Genomic DNA, 19,323 nt, shown 5'->3' on the forward strand with positions numbered 1-19,323 from the left:
CCACTGATAATCTCCCTCGATCTGGGGCTCCACGCAAGATCTCATCCCGTGGGGTCAAAATGATCATGAGAACGGTGAGCAAAGATCCCAGAACCACACGGGGGGACCTGGTGAATGACCTGCAGAGAGCTGGGACCAAAGTAACAAAGGTCACCATCAGTAACACACTACAACGGCAGGGAATCAAATCCCTCAGTGCCAGACGTGTTCCGCTGCTGAAGCCAGTGCATGTCCCGGCCCGTCTGAAGTTTGCCAGAGAGCACATGGATGATACAGCAGAGGATTGGGAGAATGTCATGTGGTCAGATGAAACCAAAGTAGAACTTTTTGGTATAAACTCAACTCGTCGTGTTTGGAGGAAGAAGAATACTGAGTTGCATCCAAAGAACACCATACCTACTGTGAAGCATGGGGGTGGAAACATCATGCTATGGGGCTGTTTTTCTGCCAAGGGGACAGGACGACTGATCCGTGTTAAGGACAGAATGAATGGGGCCATGTATCGTGAGATTTTGAGCCAAAACCTCCTTCCATCAGTGAGAACTTTGAAGATGAAACGAGGCTGGGTCTTCCAACATGACAATGATCCAAAACACACCGCCCGGGCAACAAAGGAGTGGCTCCGTAAGAAGCATTTGAAAGTCCTGGAGTGGCCTAGCCAGTCTCCAGACCTCAACCCCATAGAAAATCTGTGGCGGGAGTTGAAAGTCCGTGTTGCTCGGCGACAGCCCCAAAACATCACTGCTCTCGAGAAGATCTGCATGGAGGAATGGGCCAAAATACCAGCTACTGTGTGTGCAAACCTGGTAAAGACCTATAGTAAACGTTTGACCTCTGTTATTGCCAACAAAGGTTATGTTACAAAGTATTGAGTTGTATTTTTGTTATTGACCAAATACTTATTTTCCACCCTGATTTACGAATAAATTCTTTACAAATCCTACCATGTGGATTCATGGATTTTTTTTTCACATTCTGTCTCTCACAGTTGAAGTGTACCTCTGGTGCAAATTACTGACCTCTGTCATCATTTTAAGTGGGGGAACTTGCACAATCGGTGGCTGACTAAATACTTTTTTGCCCCACTGTAAATCAACCTGCCAACAGACAGCTTCACTTTCACACTCAGCTCTCACTTCACTACACCACACTGGTCCTGCATCCATATCACTGCAGATGTCACACAGTATCACCCAATCCACCTGCCAATCTCCCACTCCATTCTTGCCACAAGATCCTTAAAATCCTGTGCTTTGGGCCAGAACTCATCCCTAAAACACAGTTATGACTTCAACAATTATCCAGTGTCAATCACGGCTCAGAGTTGGAGGTGCTGATTCTCATTCCCTCCTCTTCACACTCAGCAGCAAATCGCCTCAATACGAGCTGGAGTCCACCATCTTATAAAGTAAAGGGTGCAGGAAGCACAACTGTGTTTCACCTATCCGGTTGTTCAGTGATGACGCGACGAATCCTACTTCCGGGTCTAAAGTAGTCTGCGTTTAATATGGCTTTTGTGTTGTTAACATGTTTAATGTTATGTATTTTCTTCTATTTGATCTCAAAAAGCTCCTAAAACAGTCAGTGATCACTGTTGACCTCCCTCGGCTTTTATTACCACTAATCATTTATTTATTAAGCTCAGTTTTTAAAACCTTAGGATGTAACTACAGCCCAGCCCATGCAGCAGTATATGAATGACTAACCTCGTATTGTGGATGGATTATCTCAGTTGTTCTCCTGGCTGAAGTTTGGTCCTTTTACAGCATCCTGCCATGCGATTACATTTGTTCCTGACCACCGAGAACACTCACATTAACTTTTATCGAGTGGAAAAAAAGTTAGCTTGTTTATATTATGCTAACATACCTGTGTCGCTAGCGGTCACGTAGCACATCATTATATACCAGCTAGCCCAACTTCAGTAACCCTACAAACGTCACTGCTGTTTAGTTTTCTGTCTTCATTTATGCTGGAAGTAATAACAGAGCTGTACGTTTTAATTTGTTTCTAAAACCCCGCAGTCAGGACATGCTATATTGTATTTAGATAGAAGCTAGCGAGCTAACTCCCTGCTAACTTCTAACTCCGTTAAATGTCATAAATTCCGTTTTCATGGATGCCTGGATGTTAAACTCAATTGTTACACCTGGTAGTGCAGAACGCTGATCATTTTATTAAAGATGAAAGAGTTTAGACAGTTTTTCAACTCTCAGTAATGCCATAGTGATCGTTTGATATATGGACCTGCAGCGGAGTTTAGACCCAGACATGGCTAGTGACGTCAGACTGAACAATCGGATAACTGTACGTTATCAGATTTCCATGGTAACTCTGCCTTGCTGAACTGCTTGCTTCCTCTTATTGCTGCCTTTATTTGACTTACAGCGTTAATTCTGTAAAACACATTCAAGTCTATAAACAGCTACTTTGTTTGCAGCTTTGCTCTGCTATCTAAAAATGTAGCCATGGAAATGAGTAACTAAGTGTGTAAGTGTGCTTTTTAGTTACTAAGTGTAGCTAAAAGGCACTTTCATTATTTATTAATACAGCAGTTACAACTACTTGTAAGAAAACAGAGAGGAGCTGAGAAAGGGGGCAGGACTTCATCTGGTCACACGGTCACTTCTGGTTAAGGACACATTTCTACTTTAACTTGTGCACGCTTACTTTCTGTGAGTGAATTTATGACCAATCTAAGATGTCACCACAGTGGAAAGATATGTTAAAGGAATCTGCATTAGTTTAATGAAATAAAAATAAAATTACTGTCAGTTCTTGATTTCACTGCTGTGTGAGAAAGTGTGTGGATTACCAACATCTGCTGTGAACATTTGCTGTCAGTAAGTATGACATCTCTGTTTATCAGCTGGTATGGGGGCTCACCTCAAATCCATTTAATGTATATTTGAAGCAATGTAATGATTTTGTGCATCAATATTTAGTGTATCGTCATCTCCTTGTAAAGGAGCAGCAGCAAACTCAATGACTACATCTGTGACAGGAAGGGAATGGTAAAAGTTTATTGTCTTGGTTGTGTTTAATCAGTTGTCTTCATTTATGCATCTACTGCAGTTTAAAACGATCTGAATGATGTATACATGTAGTGTTTATGAGGGTAATTATTACTGGTGATGAAGCTCATAATAATCAAACCAAGCATACAAGCAGCAGACAAAGGCAACAAAATATCCGTCGCTGTTACTTTAATATCTAATGCTTGATAGATACTTGTTAGCAATCTGAATCTGAACAATGTTTCTCGTTGTGTTTCTGGGCTGTAAAATGAACTAAAGTACTTCACAGTTAAAGCTTGTTTTTGACTTGTGTTTTGGGCACTCAGTCAAGCTATTATTGTTTAGTTTCAGTATATATATATTTTTTTATAGCCATTCTGATAAAAATCTGCCTGATATGTTTCTGCAGGAGAGTATAAATGTATCACATGATGTGGTGGGAAGGAAGCAGAGAGAAGAAGTATTAAAACCTCTTTGTTTCCTTCTCAGCTCTTTGGTATCTGCTGTGCTGCTGCTTCACTCTCTCTCTTTACAGAAAGTTGTAGAAGTTTTCAGACGTGTCACTGCTGGATGTGAGGATGGGAGCCACTTTGCTCTGTGAGCTGGGCCTATTCTGTGAGTACATCACTGACTCCTATTGCTTGATTCATACTGATCCATAAACATGTTTTAGTAAGAAGAACAGAGCATCAGTCATTTGTACCATTTCAGGTCATGTGATCAGAGGACTCTCATGTTTGTTACCAACGTGGTTGTTTGTAGACTGGATTAGATTTTAGTGCACTGACTCAGATCAGAGTGGAGCTGGTTTAGTTTATCTAACAAAGGTTTGTTTCTCCATCAGTGATAATTTGATGCTTATTACATCGTAATATAAAATGTAACCAATCATGGTTACATTTTATTAAACACATAAAGGCAGTGATTAAAGCCAGTGCTAGATTTAAACAGCCTTTTAATGCAGACTAACAGAAATTTGTTTCCTTAGTCCAGGTATAAAAGAGTACTACACTGATCCTACTCCTTACTAAATGAAACTTGCTTCCTAAAGGAAGATTAGAGCTCGTCCAGCCATTATTGGAGATTTAAAAAAAACAACCTCCCAATAGGCAGGTTTAAATGTAGAAGACACATAAATTAGTTAAAATATGTCAGTGTTGATCAACAAATATCACCTTCTAGACAAATTCTTGTTGACAGAAGTGACTCACTGCAATTTGTCAATGGCATTAATTTTTGAGATTTTTTTCTAATATACAAAGTAAATACTGGGGAGATCATTTCCCTTTTGGAACCCAGTCTTTCATTGGCTGCCCAAAGAGGATGGCCTGTACCATTTCAGGTCATGTGATCAGAGGACACTCATGTCTGTTATCATCATGTTTGTTTGTAGACTGGATTCTATTTTAGTGCACTGACTCAGATCATAGTAGATGTAAATCTCCAAGTGTTTTAAGGAGCTTGGTAAGAAAGAGACTGCACTTTAAACCCTGGTGGGATTGTTCCTTAAGAAGGTCATTAACTCACTATTGATCAAGAAATGAGACACATCATTACCAACAGTGTTTTATTTATGTTACATTTCAAATCTGACATCAACAAAACACTCACATGATTTGAGTGTCTTTAGTTTGATAATGTCTGAAGTTTCTGTCTTTATTGTAGTGCTCTGTACGCTCGTCTGCAGTGGACACGCTCAAGGTGACTGAACAGTTTTCACTTTTTCTATTTCTTCCTTTTTATTTAGCAAAGATTATTCTCAACCTGTATGACTCTAATACATATCCTATTTGTGTTTTTCAATCAATGTTTTGCCTTGAGCATTAAATAAGTGTTTCAGATTGCTAATTGTCTGTTTGTGTTGGATTCTAGCTGCTGTGCTAACTATTGAACCCAGCTGGTCCAGATATTTCATTGGAGAGTCTGTTACCTTCAAGTGTAACATGAATGAAGGAAGAGACACTGACTGGTATTATGCAATCAACAAGGATGGTCGAGACTATGTCAGCTACAGGGAGAACAAAGACTACACATTAAAAATTAGCTCGACATATCACAGTGGTGAATATCAGTGCTCTGGTACCTGGAAGGAGTCACATTATATAAAGAACAGTAATACTGTCTCTGTAACTGTATTAGGTAAGTCCTCAGTGATTAATAATGTGATGATTCCAGTTAAAATACTCATCTGAATTATAAAAAAATCTGTTTAATAAATGTTTCATTGAAACTATTTTATTTCTGATGTATTGAAACATTGAACTTTAACCATGACCCTTGCATTTTACCTAACTTTGTTCACAGTACACACTACAACCAAAATACTCAGACAATATGTTTCTTGTCATTACAACATGTGCATGTTTTAATGTATAACAAGAATAACTGTGGATGAAATTTAATTTAAATAATGAAAAAAAATAAACATCAAATCTCCATATAATTTAAGGTGACGATGTTTCTGTTATCTAAATGTGAAACCAGGCAGATCCCTCTGAACCCATCAGTGTGTTTCCTTCAACAGTGAACTTCATTAGTTTCCTTTCAGTGTAACTTCTTCAGGCCAAAGAATGGACAAACATTTGTACTGTGCTTATTTAGAGATCTACAACCTGAATTACCCGACTAACCTCAAAATCGTAGCTCTCTCACCACGTTAGAAAAAATTAAAATGATCTTAAACTGTATTAAAAAAATAAATTTAAATTAGGATTAGCATTCAACTTTATTGTCATTACACATTTATAAATACAGGTTAAGGAAATACAGTTTGCATCTGATCAGAGTGCAAGAGTAGTAAGTGCTAAAAAATAGGAGCAATTATACACAGATAAGGGTAGAATAAATAAATGGTGGGATAGTTATGAACAGATTATGTACAGAGAGAGCAAATATACAGATGACCTACAGACAGATATACAGATGTACTATGAACAAATATAAATCTTTGCTAAATATATACAGATGTGCTACATATGGTAAACAGATCTACAGAGTGCTATGAATATATTCACAGTGGAAGCGTAGCGCTCTGAACAGACTATAATAGTGAACAGTGTACAAACTATACCAGAGACTATACTGATTCAGTGTCCTAAACTATAGCAGTAACCAATGTAAGCATATTCTGAATGTTGAGAATGAATGACAGTCATGATCATGGTCATTAGGAGGGATAAGTGGGTGTGGATGGAAAGGTTCAGCTGGGGACTGAGTTCAGTAAGGTGACAGCAGTGGGGAAGAAGCTGTTCATAAACCTGCTGGTTTTAGTCTGTAGGGTCCGGTAGCGTCAGCTGAAGGGGAGGAGCTGGAAGAGTTTATTGGCAGGATGAGAGGAGTCCCTGAGAATGATGCGTGCTCAGCAAAGACATCTCTTCTTGGAAGTTGGAATTTAAATAAAATGAAAGCATATTTTAAAATGTTGTTCAATGGCTTTGTGTTTTCTTTTCGTCTTTTTGATAACAGCATATAGACCCTGGGCCACACTGACAGCAGGAACAACAATCATACCAGTAGGGGGCAGTGTGACACTGACCTGCTCTGTGCAGAGCTCTGATGGATGGAAATATGAGTGGTTCAGACGAACCCAAACAACCTCTGAAGTTCAAATCAGAGATCAACAAAACAGAGATATCAGAGTATCTCAAGGAGGAATCTACAGCTGCAGAGGAACAAGAGGAAACCCAGTTTACTACACTGATATAAGTGATGATGTCACCATTGAGAAAACCAGTGAGTTCAGTCATTTAGTTTGAAATATACATTCACTCATGATTATCAAACACACAATGTGAAGTTTTCTGTGTTGATTTCATGTTTCTGTTTGTATCTCAACTGTTAATATGTGTAAACAGTTTCCAATAAAATTGTTGTAAAACAACGACCCAACTGGCCTCAGATATTCAGAGGTGAGACGATCACTCTGACATGTGAGGTGCAGGAAGGAGGTGAAACCACTGAGTGGGAGTATGAATGGAGAGGACCCAGGACACCCACACAGTGGACACACAATAATGATGTGACATTCACAGTTTCTGAGTCCAGCAGTGGAGACTACATGTGTAAGAGTCGACGCAGAGATGACTCATATTCTTCAACAGAGTGGAGTGAAGCCTTCACATTGTCAGCATCAAGTAAGTCATGTTTGTTGTGTGATCTCCATTTGACAAATGTCATCATGGTCAGCACAGGATGAATTCAATGGTCTACAAAGCATGTTACATTGTTAGTCAGACAAAGAGCTGCAGCTGATAGTAGCCTCATTGTAGACAGTTTGTCACCACTTTGTGTCATGAACTTTCAGCTGGTATAGAGACGCCAATGCTGACCTGCTGCTCCATCACCTGAGGACAATAATGACAGAAATACATAAACAGAAAATTGTTAGAAAAATTATTTTTGCAAACAGACACCGAAGTCATTTCTGTGGGAATAGAAAGTGGACAGAATGTGTGGGCTGAACCTGCCAATCATTCATGAGCTACCTTTGTTGTTTGTGGTGTGTGCTTTTGTTTATGCACTTTCTCTGCACCTATAGAAAGGGGCTGAGCCTGTCTGTTGTAGATGTCCGTACCCTGGCAAAGAGTAACGGGTACTGTCAGAAGTTAAATAATGAACAGATGATGAGCAGGTTTATTGTAACAATCCAAAGAGATGTAGTATGTTACACACATTATATTAGCCATTATTTAGAGATAATAAGATTTGTATGTTTTTTATTTGATTTGAAGTTGTCTTTGCAATTGATAGAGCTACTGATGGGTGAAATCAATGAAGTATTCAGCTTTATTTTTTTTTACAATTATTATAGATTTTTTTAAGGCTGTAAAACTGCCCACTACACACTTTATACACTTTTCTCAGACATTTCAGACTTTTCTCTCATTAAAATTTTCATACTTTCCCTCTGGTTTAAACACTCTCAAAGTTCAAACCTTTGTAGAAAAAAAAGTCCAGTATTATAGAATGACGGTGCAAAATGTTTCATCAACATTGTTGTGTTTGTTGGGGATAAAACTCACACTGCTAGCGATCGAAGATTTATGTAAATTTGATAAGCTGAATGCATTCTGTACAGGAGACATGGCACGAGATTGATTGACAATGGTCTACAGCCAATTAGGACGAAGAACACAATGCACTGTAAATAAAAAAATAAAATAAAAAAATCAGCAGTGAGGATGCGAAAGGTGAACCGCGTTTAAGCGAGGCACCACTGTAATGCAATGTTTTCCTGGTTCAGTTGCATTACTGTGGGATGAGGCATGCTAGAGAGAGAGTGACTTGGTGGCATCAATAAACATTTTTAGTGACTGACTTTTTGGTTTGCTTTGCCAACCGAGGTGAAGTGTGTGAAGATTTTTCTTCATTTTTTGTCATGAAATTGATGCTTTCACACACTTTATTTGAGAACTTTGCATGAGCAGTGGTAGATAAATTTATACATTTTGTTGTATTGATGGAACAAACAGTGATGTGTGAGTTTTTGATATCAGTGTGTATGTGTTCAACAGGAGGTTTATAGATACAGAGATATGTTCATTTTTGAATTTGAATTTGATTTGTTTCTTCTGATCATGTAGGAAGAAGAGTATTTCCTAATCAAAGCAAACTGTTGCCATGAGCAAATAATGTAAACAAATGAAAATGCTTTATGAAAGTCTGAAATTAAAAATGAATAAAGTGTTCCTATTTCAAATTACTTTGTGCTGCTACATGATCTGGGAATTATAAACTTCCATTAGTAAGAAGTTCTGTGTCTTCTGTTGTGGTAATAAGAAGGAATCACACAGAATAAGCAGAAGTATTATTTTATAAATCCAAAGAAGAATCATAATGAAATTAAAAATAATAATAATAATAATAATGGATTGGGTTTATATAGCGCTTTTCAAGGCACCCAAAGCGCTTTACAATACCACTATTCATTCACTCTCACATTCATACACTGGTGGAGGCAGCTACAGTTGTAGCCACAGCTGCCTAAAAGAATAAAATGCATCACAGGTCTCTGTAAGAGTACTCATACCATTTACATTTGGTTTGTCCTTCATTTGTATTGTTGGACACAGAACAGTATGTATACAACAGAGATATGCAGATAATATAAGGGTGGTGTGTTCCCAGCCTGTGTGTGGTATATATTTACCCCACACACAGGCTTAATTTTCTTTCTCCCTTTGATTAAATTCAACAGCAGATCAACCAAGGGCTCAAATAACGTCTGATATGAGAGACATTCCAGTAGCGGGCAGTGTGACCCTGACCTGCTCTGTGAACTCATCATCATCATCATCTGGATGGAAATACTACTGGTACAGAGATGAGAACTCCTCTGACCACACAAGATGCAGTTTTCCACTCAAATGGACAAATCAGTGTCTCACAGGAAGGACTCTACAGGTGCAGAGGAGGAAGAGGAAACCCAGTTTACTACACAGAGGACAGCCAGTCAGTCAGGATTGATCACAGGGGTGAGTTTATTGTTTTTTCTTCAAGAAATACAAAACGTGATAGATAAGATCATTATCTGATGTAAGACAACTGAGGCTTGTCTTGTATATCCAAACTCTCATCCAATGTGACGCTAAAATACCCACACGCTTGAAGGTCAGAGTGCAACTGTGATTCAATAGCCAGGTTAATGTCCGATATTCTGTGTTCAACAGTGTGGCGGGACACACGTTGTCGTTTTCAGGAGACAAGATTTCAACAATGTCACTGAGGAATTTTTGAACAAACTCCCCTTCACTGTATGGCTTTTTAGCCCGTGCAATGTTCCAAGCCAGCTGATACAATGCAAGTGTTACGGTCTTTGAGCGCTTTGTAAACTTTTGGAAAAACAGTATCTGCTTTTCTGCCTGACTTTTCAAAGTGGCCAACTGGTGCCTGCGAAGTTCAGTCCCTTTTGAAAATTCCTGGTCGATGTTAGCATGGAGTCAGCTGAAGTGGAGCTGGAGATTTGAAGCTATGAAATGCCCTAATGACGTCTGACATATAAGGCAGAATGGCTTGCTAATGCGTTCAACAAAAAAATAAAAACTCTGCCACTCTGTTAAAAATGCATGAAACCAGGCAAAGAGCCGCGGGCTGGCCACCCCTGGATTAGAGTGATTACTTCAATTTGTCAGTATTCATTATGTTCTTTATACAATATTTAGAATAGATGACGATATGAATCCACTTCTCGGCTGGCTCAATATCTACTGTATAATTATTATTACTGAAAAAAAAGAGCACAGTGCTGACACATTACCCAAGTATGATTTGAAACAGAAGCTTAACGTTTCTATGGGGAGTAAATTACACAGGAGAGACTGTGTGGGCTGCACCTGGCAGACACTGGTGTATTATCTGTTTCTCTCATGTTATTATAATAACTTATAGTCCAGTCCAGACTTATTCAGTCCAGTTTTTTAAATATGTTTCTCAACTACAGCAGATGTCCCCACTGCTGAAATCTCTTTGTTTCCTGTTCTGATGATTGTTGGACTAATTTCTGGAATTACATTGATTTTCCTCCTGCTCTTGTATTGCTGCAAAAAGTTCAAAGGTGAGACTTTGTTTTTTTTCTTCTTCTGATATTAGATATTTTATTTTTAAAAATGACTAAATAAACAGATGCAGCACAGGGTCATAAAGTGTGAACTGTTCACAAGAATGTATAATCCACAAGAACATAAAACAAACATATTGTTTATAATTTTTAATAAAGGTGCTGCTAATGAGCAGACGCTCAATCGGGATGAAGATCAGCAGCAAGTGTACTCCTCTCTTCTTCATGGTTAGTTTTTCATGTAGTTTCAAATATTCTGATCCTATTTGCAACAAGACTGTACTTGTTACATCTGCTGCAGCTTTTAATATAAATGTTATTTGCAAGAACATTTGTGTTTAAATTAGTATCACAGACATGAGGTGACTGATTTTCTCTGACCTGCAGGTGATCGTTGTGTCTATGAGACAGTCAGAAGATGTGAAAACACTGAAAATGGTAAAGTTTACACTTTCATTAATACAGAGCTTGTGGAAGCTGGATGATGATACAGTAACTGTGTTTGACATTAAAGTCAATCAGATTATTATTTCAGGTCCAGCAGAAGGTGATTACACCAATGTCACATCTGTGATTCAGCTCAGAGTCATTAACAAGACAAGTGAGTGCACAAAATGTGAGATTTGAAATGCAAAATATACATTGGTAATTATTCTCACTGATAATAAATGCATTTGTGGACAAAACAGAGGGTGTTTGAAATGCTTTCATTTGATCACCTCAACAGGGCAACGTGGTGACCCAGAGGAGAGCTCTGACTACAATAATGTCAATCCAAATTCAGCCACAGCTCTAAAATCTTAACAGCAGCGCTCTTTTTTTTCCCCTCTCTTTTTCTCTTTAAAGTCTTTTAAAAACTTGAATTCACTTTTAGTGAAAAGGAGATTTTGAATTCAAAGCAATGATCCTGTTTGCCTGAGTTTATATTTCTTTCAAATATATACCATAGATCAGTTTTTTGTAGCTGTTACATGCTGAATAAATGTGTCAGACTTGTGAAACAGAGTTAAATGAACAAAAAAACAACAACAAAAGAAAAAAAGTCCAAATGGCAAAATCTAGACTTTTAGCCATAAAAGTAAACATGTACAAATAGTAAAATAGGACATAGAACTTTTAGCACAAATGTGTATTTTCATTTCATATGTATGTATCAATGAAATTGTTGGAAAGGCTGTCAACTGTGTGGGAGATCCCTCTTGTGGCTAGAGAGCACCGTTGCACTATTGAGCATATGGTATATGGTCCAGAGCACAGAGTTTTAACTAACATATAGTAAGAGCCACCTTGCAGACTAACTCAGCAGTTGATGTCTATGCATGGTGTGAGTTTTGTGTGTCACTAAAGAATTGTGAGTAGACATTGAGCCCTGCCTTTCCAGGCAGGACAGAAATACTGTTAATTTGGGTTCTTAGTGTCATCTTAGTGGTTGATTGACCCAGCCACAAAAATCCATTTAATGGAAAAAAAACACAAAACAAAAACCAAGACTCCACAAGAACCACCTGCAGATCACCCTGTGTGATTCTCCACTTTCCAAAAGACAATCTTGTGCAGCACTTCGTCCATGTCATGAGAAGTGACACTGCGAGACTTCCTATTCAGGCAAACATCAGATGTCTTGTATGACTGTTTAAAAGAACTAGTCCAGGAACAGGTTAATCCTGCAGTGTAAATAACTGCACATACTCTTTCTCCTGTCATTTTGTTTGATTTCTTATAAATATTCAAATTTTATTGTAAATGTTTTTAATCATCTTTTTAAAAGGTTCAAAATGAGTTTTAGGTCATTTTTTTTCATAACAGCTCTTTTATAATAATCTCTCTTATAATATTTAAATATGTTTCCAAATTGTCCATCACTGTATATCATCCAGTATCACACAATCCTGCTGCCAATCTCTCACTCCACACTCGCCTGTGTTTTGGGCCACAACTCATCCCTAAACCACAGTAAGAACTTCATCGTTTCTGAGCTGAAAATCACAGCTCAGCGCTGGAGGTGCTGATTCTCATTCCCTCCTCTTGACACTCTGTGGCAAATCGCCTCAGTATGAGCTGGAGTCCACCATCTTATGAAGCAAGGAGGGAAGTAAGCACAACTGTATTTCACTAGTAACTGTACGTAATCAGATTTCCATGGCAACTCAGCCTTGCTTCCTCGTATTGCTTCCTTTATTTGATCTGTGATACTTATACCTCAAATTTTGTAAGACACATTCAAGTCTATAAACAGCTGCTGTGTTTGCAGCTGTGCTCTGCTATCCAAAAATGTAGCTGTGTAACTGAGTTTCATCATCTGAATTTACTTCATCTGATCTCACTGAAAACAGTTTGTACAAGAGTGAAATGTTTGTAAATGTCATTAATCAGATTTTTGTCGTTGAGTTTCTTTCTGTTTTTGAAACTAAATGATTATCTCCTGAAGTTTGAACAGACTGTCATTATAAAGTTAGACAATCTTAGCAACATTACTGAGTTACTGAATACTGCAAAACAATTTCATTATTTATTAATACAGTAGTTACGAATACTTGTAAGAAAACAGAGAGGAGCTGAGAGAGGACTTCATCTTGTCTCACAGTCACTTCTGGTTAAGGACACCATTTCCTTTTTAACTTGTGCACGTTTACTTTCTGTGAGTGAACTTATGACCAAACTAAAATTTCACCATAAGGTAAAGATATGTTAAAGGAGTCTGCATTAGTTTAATGAGATACTTTGAATTAGTGACACTCTGCTTTGTTGATTACAATGTAAAAGTATTTTTAGTTAATCATTTCACTGCTGTGAAAGTGCATGGATTACCAACACCTGCTGTGAACATTTACATGAACATCAGTAAGTATGAAGTTTGTGTTCATCAGCTGATACGGGGCTTCACACCAAATGTATTCAATGTATATTTGAAGCAGTGTATAGATTTTGTGCATCACTCCTTAATGTATCATCATCTCGTTGCAAAGGAGCAGCAGCAAACTCAGTGACTACATCTGTGACAGGAAGGGAACAGTAACAGTTCATTCTCTTGCTAGTGTTTGATCAGTGGTCCTCATTTATGCAGCTACTGCAGTTTAAATCCATTTGAATGCTGTATGCATGCAGTGTTTATGAGGGTAGTTATCATTGGTGACAAAGCTCCTTATATGCATATAGTGTATAAACTCAAAATGCACATTTCACTTAAAAATGAAGATGTGAAAATGTGAACAAATCAACTTGTTAGAGATATTCATCTCCTGTTGAAAACCCCCCAAAAAGGAAATAAGTCTTCTCATCAGATATTGATGCTTCTTTCCTGTGTGACAAAAAATAGGAGACAGATGTTTGTTTGTTGTTTGTTAATTCCCAATGAAACTGTTTTATTGCTAACTACATTGCTGTCTGTATTATTGCTGAAGTCCTAAATAATACCTTTAAAGTGTTTGTGCTAATAACATCGTGTACAGTCAGACAGGCATGGAGAACAGCACTGACTGGGAGGCTTTGAAAAGATCACATAGTTCAATTCAACATATGAGACTTTAAGAATGCACAAACATCTACTTAAAATCTATTTAGTTTATCATCTGTGATGTGATTATGTACAATTCCAATGTATTTTGTTCATCTCCCTTAAATAAACAGGCAGCCTTAAAGTATGAAATATTCATGTACAAATACACATAAATGTGTGAACTGTCTAAGTGGCTGATTGTGCCCCACAGGCCTCAGTGTGAGCTTGAAGACATTTATAATGTTTAAGCAGTTTAATGTGTCGGTGCTGACGATAAACACATTTTGAATGAAAGCCGGGGAACTTTGGTAGCACAGAAACAAGTGGCTATTCTTCGTGACCATATGGATCACTCATATTACCATTATTTCACCCAAAGGCACTAAGTTAATACTCAAATAAGCTGCAGCAATACACACAAATAAAAACAGTACTTGGTGAAAACTTTGCTTTTAGCCTCTAACCCTCTGGGGTCCAGGGTATAACTGGCCGTTTTTGACTTTTGATTTAGCCTCTATATTTCACCTTTAAAAACTGTTTATCTTGCCAATCTGTTATTTTCTCATTTTGACAAACTGTATCAGCACAATTTATCTAAATTCAGACAAAATGTAAAATACGAGTAGAAAGTGATATTTTTCACTGCAAAAACCACAAGCATGTTTAAGGAATCATTTTCATAACTTGAAATGCAAATACAAATTGTACACTTTTAAAAAATATGCACAACTTTTGCAAACAACAAAGTTATATGGTACTATTTACCTAAAAATGCAGCCAATGCTCAGACGTTTTTATATAACCATTTAAAACTATTTACAGAACAATCAGGTGTTCTGCATCAAATAAGAAGGCACACAAATTATTTATGCAACTCCAAAAAATAGTTTGTGTCCACTATAAGACAGATGAGAACAGCACAGGGATAAACCTGCAGGTCTGACAGCAGGTGTGTCACTCAGCGTTTACACTGCAATCTGCCTTTGGTGGCAACTGTGACATTCACTAGTAGAACTGACACACAAAACAAAACAACGACTACACTACGACAACGACTACACCACTACACTTGAGACTCCAAACACGGTAAATGTCACATATCTCTCACGTATCAAAACTCTCTCTCTTTCTCTCTTTCGCTCACTTGCTCTCTCTCGCCGGTCACTCCTAAACAACCAAATGCCACATGTTGCCATATCATTTTTTGATTGGTCGACACGGTACATTTTTTCCACCAATAGGGAAGGAGTTTTTTGTTTTGTTTTTTTTCACTCACAAGCAAAGCGTGTTCACTAGCGCTCTCCTTAGAAAACGCAGTTTTTACCGTTTCTTCCCGGATTAAACGCCACTGTTTCATTCAGAAAAAAACAAAAAACATCGGTTTTATGTGGCCTATCAACACAATTTAAAAACTGGTATATAGTTTGAAGTCCGCACGTTAGACCCAATTTGAAATGGAGACGGTTAATCAGAAAGCTTTAAGTTGGCTAGTTATGTATCAGGCTAATGTTTAAAGCTTTCACTTGAGTAAATTAACTCATATCACTGCTAAGTAATGTTAGCTAAGTTCACAGCATATTCCATAATAGCAGCGCCATACTGCATCACACTAACAAAATAATAATCATAATTTTAAAAAATAGCATGTGTTACGTACATGTACAGGAAAATTATTTACTAGCACTCACCTATCATGCGACTAAAGAGCGCAAACTCCGCCATTGTCATTTTCCATCAAACACTCATTACAACAGCAACCAACAGGTATGTTAGCGCACTCATCCCTGACTGGCCGAGGGAGGGGCGGGGTCACACGTTGAAACAGACCCAAGGCATCCCAGGCGGGGAAATTTTGCTTTTACATTTTGCGACTCATTTTACTTCTCTATCTGATAGGAAAACTATTCAATCAGATAATTATTTGTGGTGAATGAAATACAGTTACACTCTCAAGCACTTTTACGCACCACATCTGAAATTCAAGCACTTTTCAAACTTTGAAAAGACAACAATACAATTCAAGCATTTTCAAGGATTTCAAGCACCCATATGAACCCTGTATATAGATATTTGTTAGCAATCTGAAGACTGATAAGTAAAATAAAAACAAACTTACCTCTTTCCATGCCATGCCCCAGAGTGTTCAAATAAATTCCCAGGGACATAAACAGCTTTTACTAGTTCCAGTAGTTTAACAGCATGCAGACAGAGGGTAGTTTGTTTTTAATATTTAGATATACTTGTTGATCTTTTTTCTGTCTCCTTGGGAATTTGTAAAAATTAATTTAGGATACTGATAGTTGTGAGAAATTGATTTATGTATATATTTTAACTGAATATATGAGAAGACAAATGTTTAATATATCCATTTACAGTGTAATTGGTGTGTGTATGGTATACAAAGACAAATTCAGAGTGTTGCTCCTGTTGTTTTCTTCTTGTTCTTGTAAAATAAACTAAACTTGTCTTGGACTTGTGTCGAATTATTTTGCCTCTTTGGGCACTCGGTGAAGCTCACGTCTGTGTAATAGAACTTTGTAACTGTCTATTATTGTTTAGTCTCAGTATATTTGTGTCACAGTCCTTTTGATAAAAATCTCTGCCTGATATGTGTCTGCAGCAGAGTATAAATACATCATGCTGTAGTTAGATCTTGTTACATTTTTATTTCTGTGTAAAAGGAAGGAAGCAGAAAGAAGTAATAAAAACTCTTGATTTCCTTCACACCTCTTTGGTATCTGCTGTGCTGCTGCTTCACTCTCTCTCTTTACAGAAAGTTGTAGAAGTTTTCAGACGTGTCACTGCTGGATGTGAGGATGGGAGCCACTTTGCTCTGTGAGCTGGGCCTATTCTGTGAGTACATCACTGACTTCTATTGCTTGATTCATACTGATGCATAAACATGTTTTAGTAAGAAGAACAGAGCATCAGTCATTTGTACCATTGCAGGTCATGTGATCAGAGGACTCTCATGTTTGTTACCAACAACAAACAAACAAATCATAGCAGCCACTGGTACAACCACACGTGTTTGATTTATTTTATAGTTGTTTGTCTTTAGTTTGATAATGTCTCTGTCTTTATTATAGTGCTCCTCTGCACTGGACATGCTTGAGGTGACTGAAACGCTTTCTCTTAAATTTCTTTTATTCAGTAAAGATTATTCTCAGCGTAGTTCATCACTGTACAGCACATCCCATTTCTATTTCCATCGTTTTATTTATCAATATATTTTCATTTTATGAACAGATTTTGCTTTGAGTACATAAAATTGTTTCGGATTGCTAATGATCTGTTTGTGTTGGATTCTAGATGCTGTGCTACCTGTTGAACCCAACTGGTCCAATTTTTTCATTGGAGAGGTTGTTACCTTCAGTTTAGAGGACAGCCAGTCAGTTTCGGAGGACAGCCAGTCAGTCAGGATTGATAAAAACGGTGAGTTTTTTTATTCTTCTAGGAACCCAAAATGTGATAAGATAATGATCAGATGTGAGATCCATGGAGAAGACACTGAGTGTGTGTATGAAAGGATAACATCCAAAGAAAAATCAATTCAGGAAGTTAAATATGCTTATTAACCCCATAATGGAGTGTACAGGTGTAAAGGGAGAGCGCAGACCAGTATTCAACAGATTAGAGTGATTATTTCAATTTTCCACTATTCATTATGTTCTTTATACAATATTTAGAATAGAATCTAATTACACGCTCGCTCATTATCTACTGCATGATTATCATTATTAAAAAAATCACACTGTCTGCAGAGAAAATGTGAATGTTCTTCTGAGCTGAAACATTTTTAGGCTGTTTATTAGCACGTAGAACTCCGCCATGGCCGGTCCCAAGCCGGATGAGAAAGGAGGAGGGTTGGGCGTTGGGCTAGCAACCCGACCCCATAAATTTTTTTTACCGCTACAGAAACGACAAGAGAGAAATATCGAATACGGGATGTTACCGGTGAATAGCGCCACCTGATGACGGCGATGGAAGAAAGCCGTCAATCGGACATCCATCGCCTGATGCCCGGCGCCCTCTTTACGGCAAAGACAAGGACAAGGATCGGGACTTGGAACGTCAGAACTTTATTCCAGAGTGGACGGTTAGCACAAGTGCTGCGCGAGTTTGAGCGATACATGTTGGACATCTTAGGCCTGGGCGAGGTAAGATGGACTGGTAGTGGGCGAACTGTCAGCGACAAGAAGAGCATACTTTATGCGGGACACGTCACTGATCACGTTAAAGGTGCAGGATTAGTCCTATCGGAATGAGCGGTAGCCGCTCTGGTCAGTTGGCAACCAATCTCTGAACGACTGATCGTGGCAAGATTTATCTCCGCCCATGCGAAAACCACTGTGATTCAAGTTTATGCTCTGACCGAGGACGCTGATGATATGGACAAGGATGCCTTCTACGACGAGCTTCAAACTGTTCTGGACGAGGTGCACCGGCATGACCTCGTCATACTCATGGGCGACTTCAACGCACAGATTGGACCTGATCGAAATGGCTTTGAGCAGGTGATTGGCCCGCATAGATCGGCCGCGAATACAAATGACAATGGCCTGCGATTGACTAGTTTCTGTCCGGCAAACAATCTCTGCGTCGGGAACTCATACTTTCGTCACAAGCAAATTCACAAGAAGACGTGGAGAAACCCGGATGGTCTAACAGCAAATAAGATCGACTACATTTGCATATCGAGGTGATGGAGGTTAGCTACTGCTGACGTAGTCACTCGACGCGGCGCGGATGTTGGTCTGACCGCTATCTTGTTATGGCAAAGATCCAGTTGCGGCTCAAACGAACAAGACAAGATGCTCGCCGCGTACGCCCTTTCGATGTTGCCAAGCTCAAGGATTGCGATTTCTGCGACCGATATAACGTTGAGATCTGAAATCGCTTTGCCATCTTGGAAGAAGTCGAAGATCTGGAGGCACACTGGGAGTGTCTTCGAATTGCTGTGGCGGCCAGCGCTGAGAAGGCCATCGGGCGGTGAAGAGGTACCTTCAAGGATCGTTGGATCCAAGATCAAACATGGCAGCTAATCGATGAACAACGAAGAGCAAAAATCGCCCGGGATCAGACGACATCAAATGAACAACAGCAAGCCGCAGAGGAGCGGTACCGACGCCTTGATCGGCAGGTGAAGCGAAGCTGTCGAAGGGATAAACGCGAATGGGTCGAGCGGAAAGCAGAGGAGGCACAGGAAGCTGCTGATCGGAATGATACGAGAATGCTATTCCGGATCGTGCGTG

At 38.6% G+C, this 19,323-nt stretch overlaps 1 pseudogene across 1 annotated transcript in view; it reads left to right on the top strand.

Moving 5' to 3' along the window:
- The window catches only part of LOC308408041 (Fc receptor-like protein 5), a 39,003-nt pseudogene that overhangs the window by 19,103 nt on the left and 577 nt on the right, over nucleotides 1–19,323 (top strand). The window contains exons 7-11 of the transcript in view: nucleotides 6,483–6,749; nucleotides 6,872–7,150; nucleotides 17,381–17,503; nucleotides 18,034–18,141; nucleotides 18,431–18,585. The product of the transcript in view is annotated as an Fc receptor-like protein 5 (transcript). The remainder of the gene's footprint in view (nucleotides 1–6,482; nucleotides 6,750–6,871; nucleotides 7,151–17,380; nucleotides 17,504–18,033; nucleotides 18,142–18,430; nucleotides 18,586–19,323) is intronic.

Source organism: Rhamphochromis sp. 'chilingali' (genome assembly GCF_963969265.1).
Source record: "Rhamphochromis sp. 'chilingali' genome assembly, chromosome: 1".
In the NCBI taxonomy this organism is placed as follows: Eukaryota; Metazoa; Chordata; class Actinopteri; order Cichliformes; family Cichlidae; genus Rhamphochromis; species Rhamphochromis sp. 'chilingali'.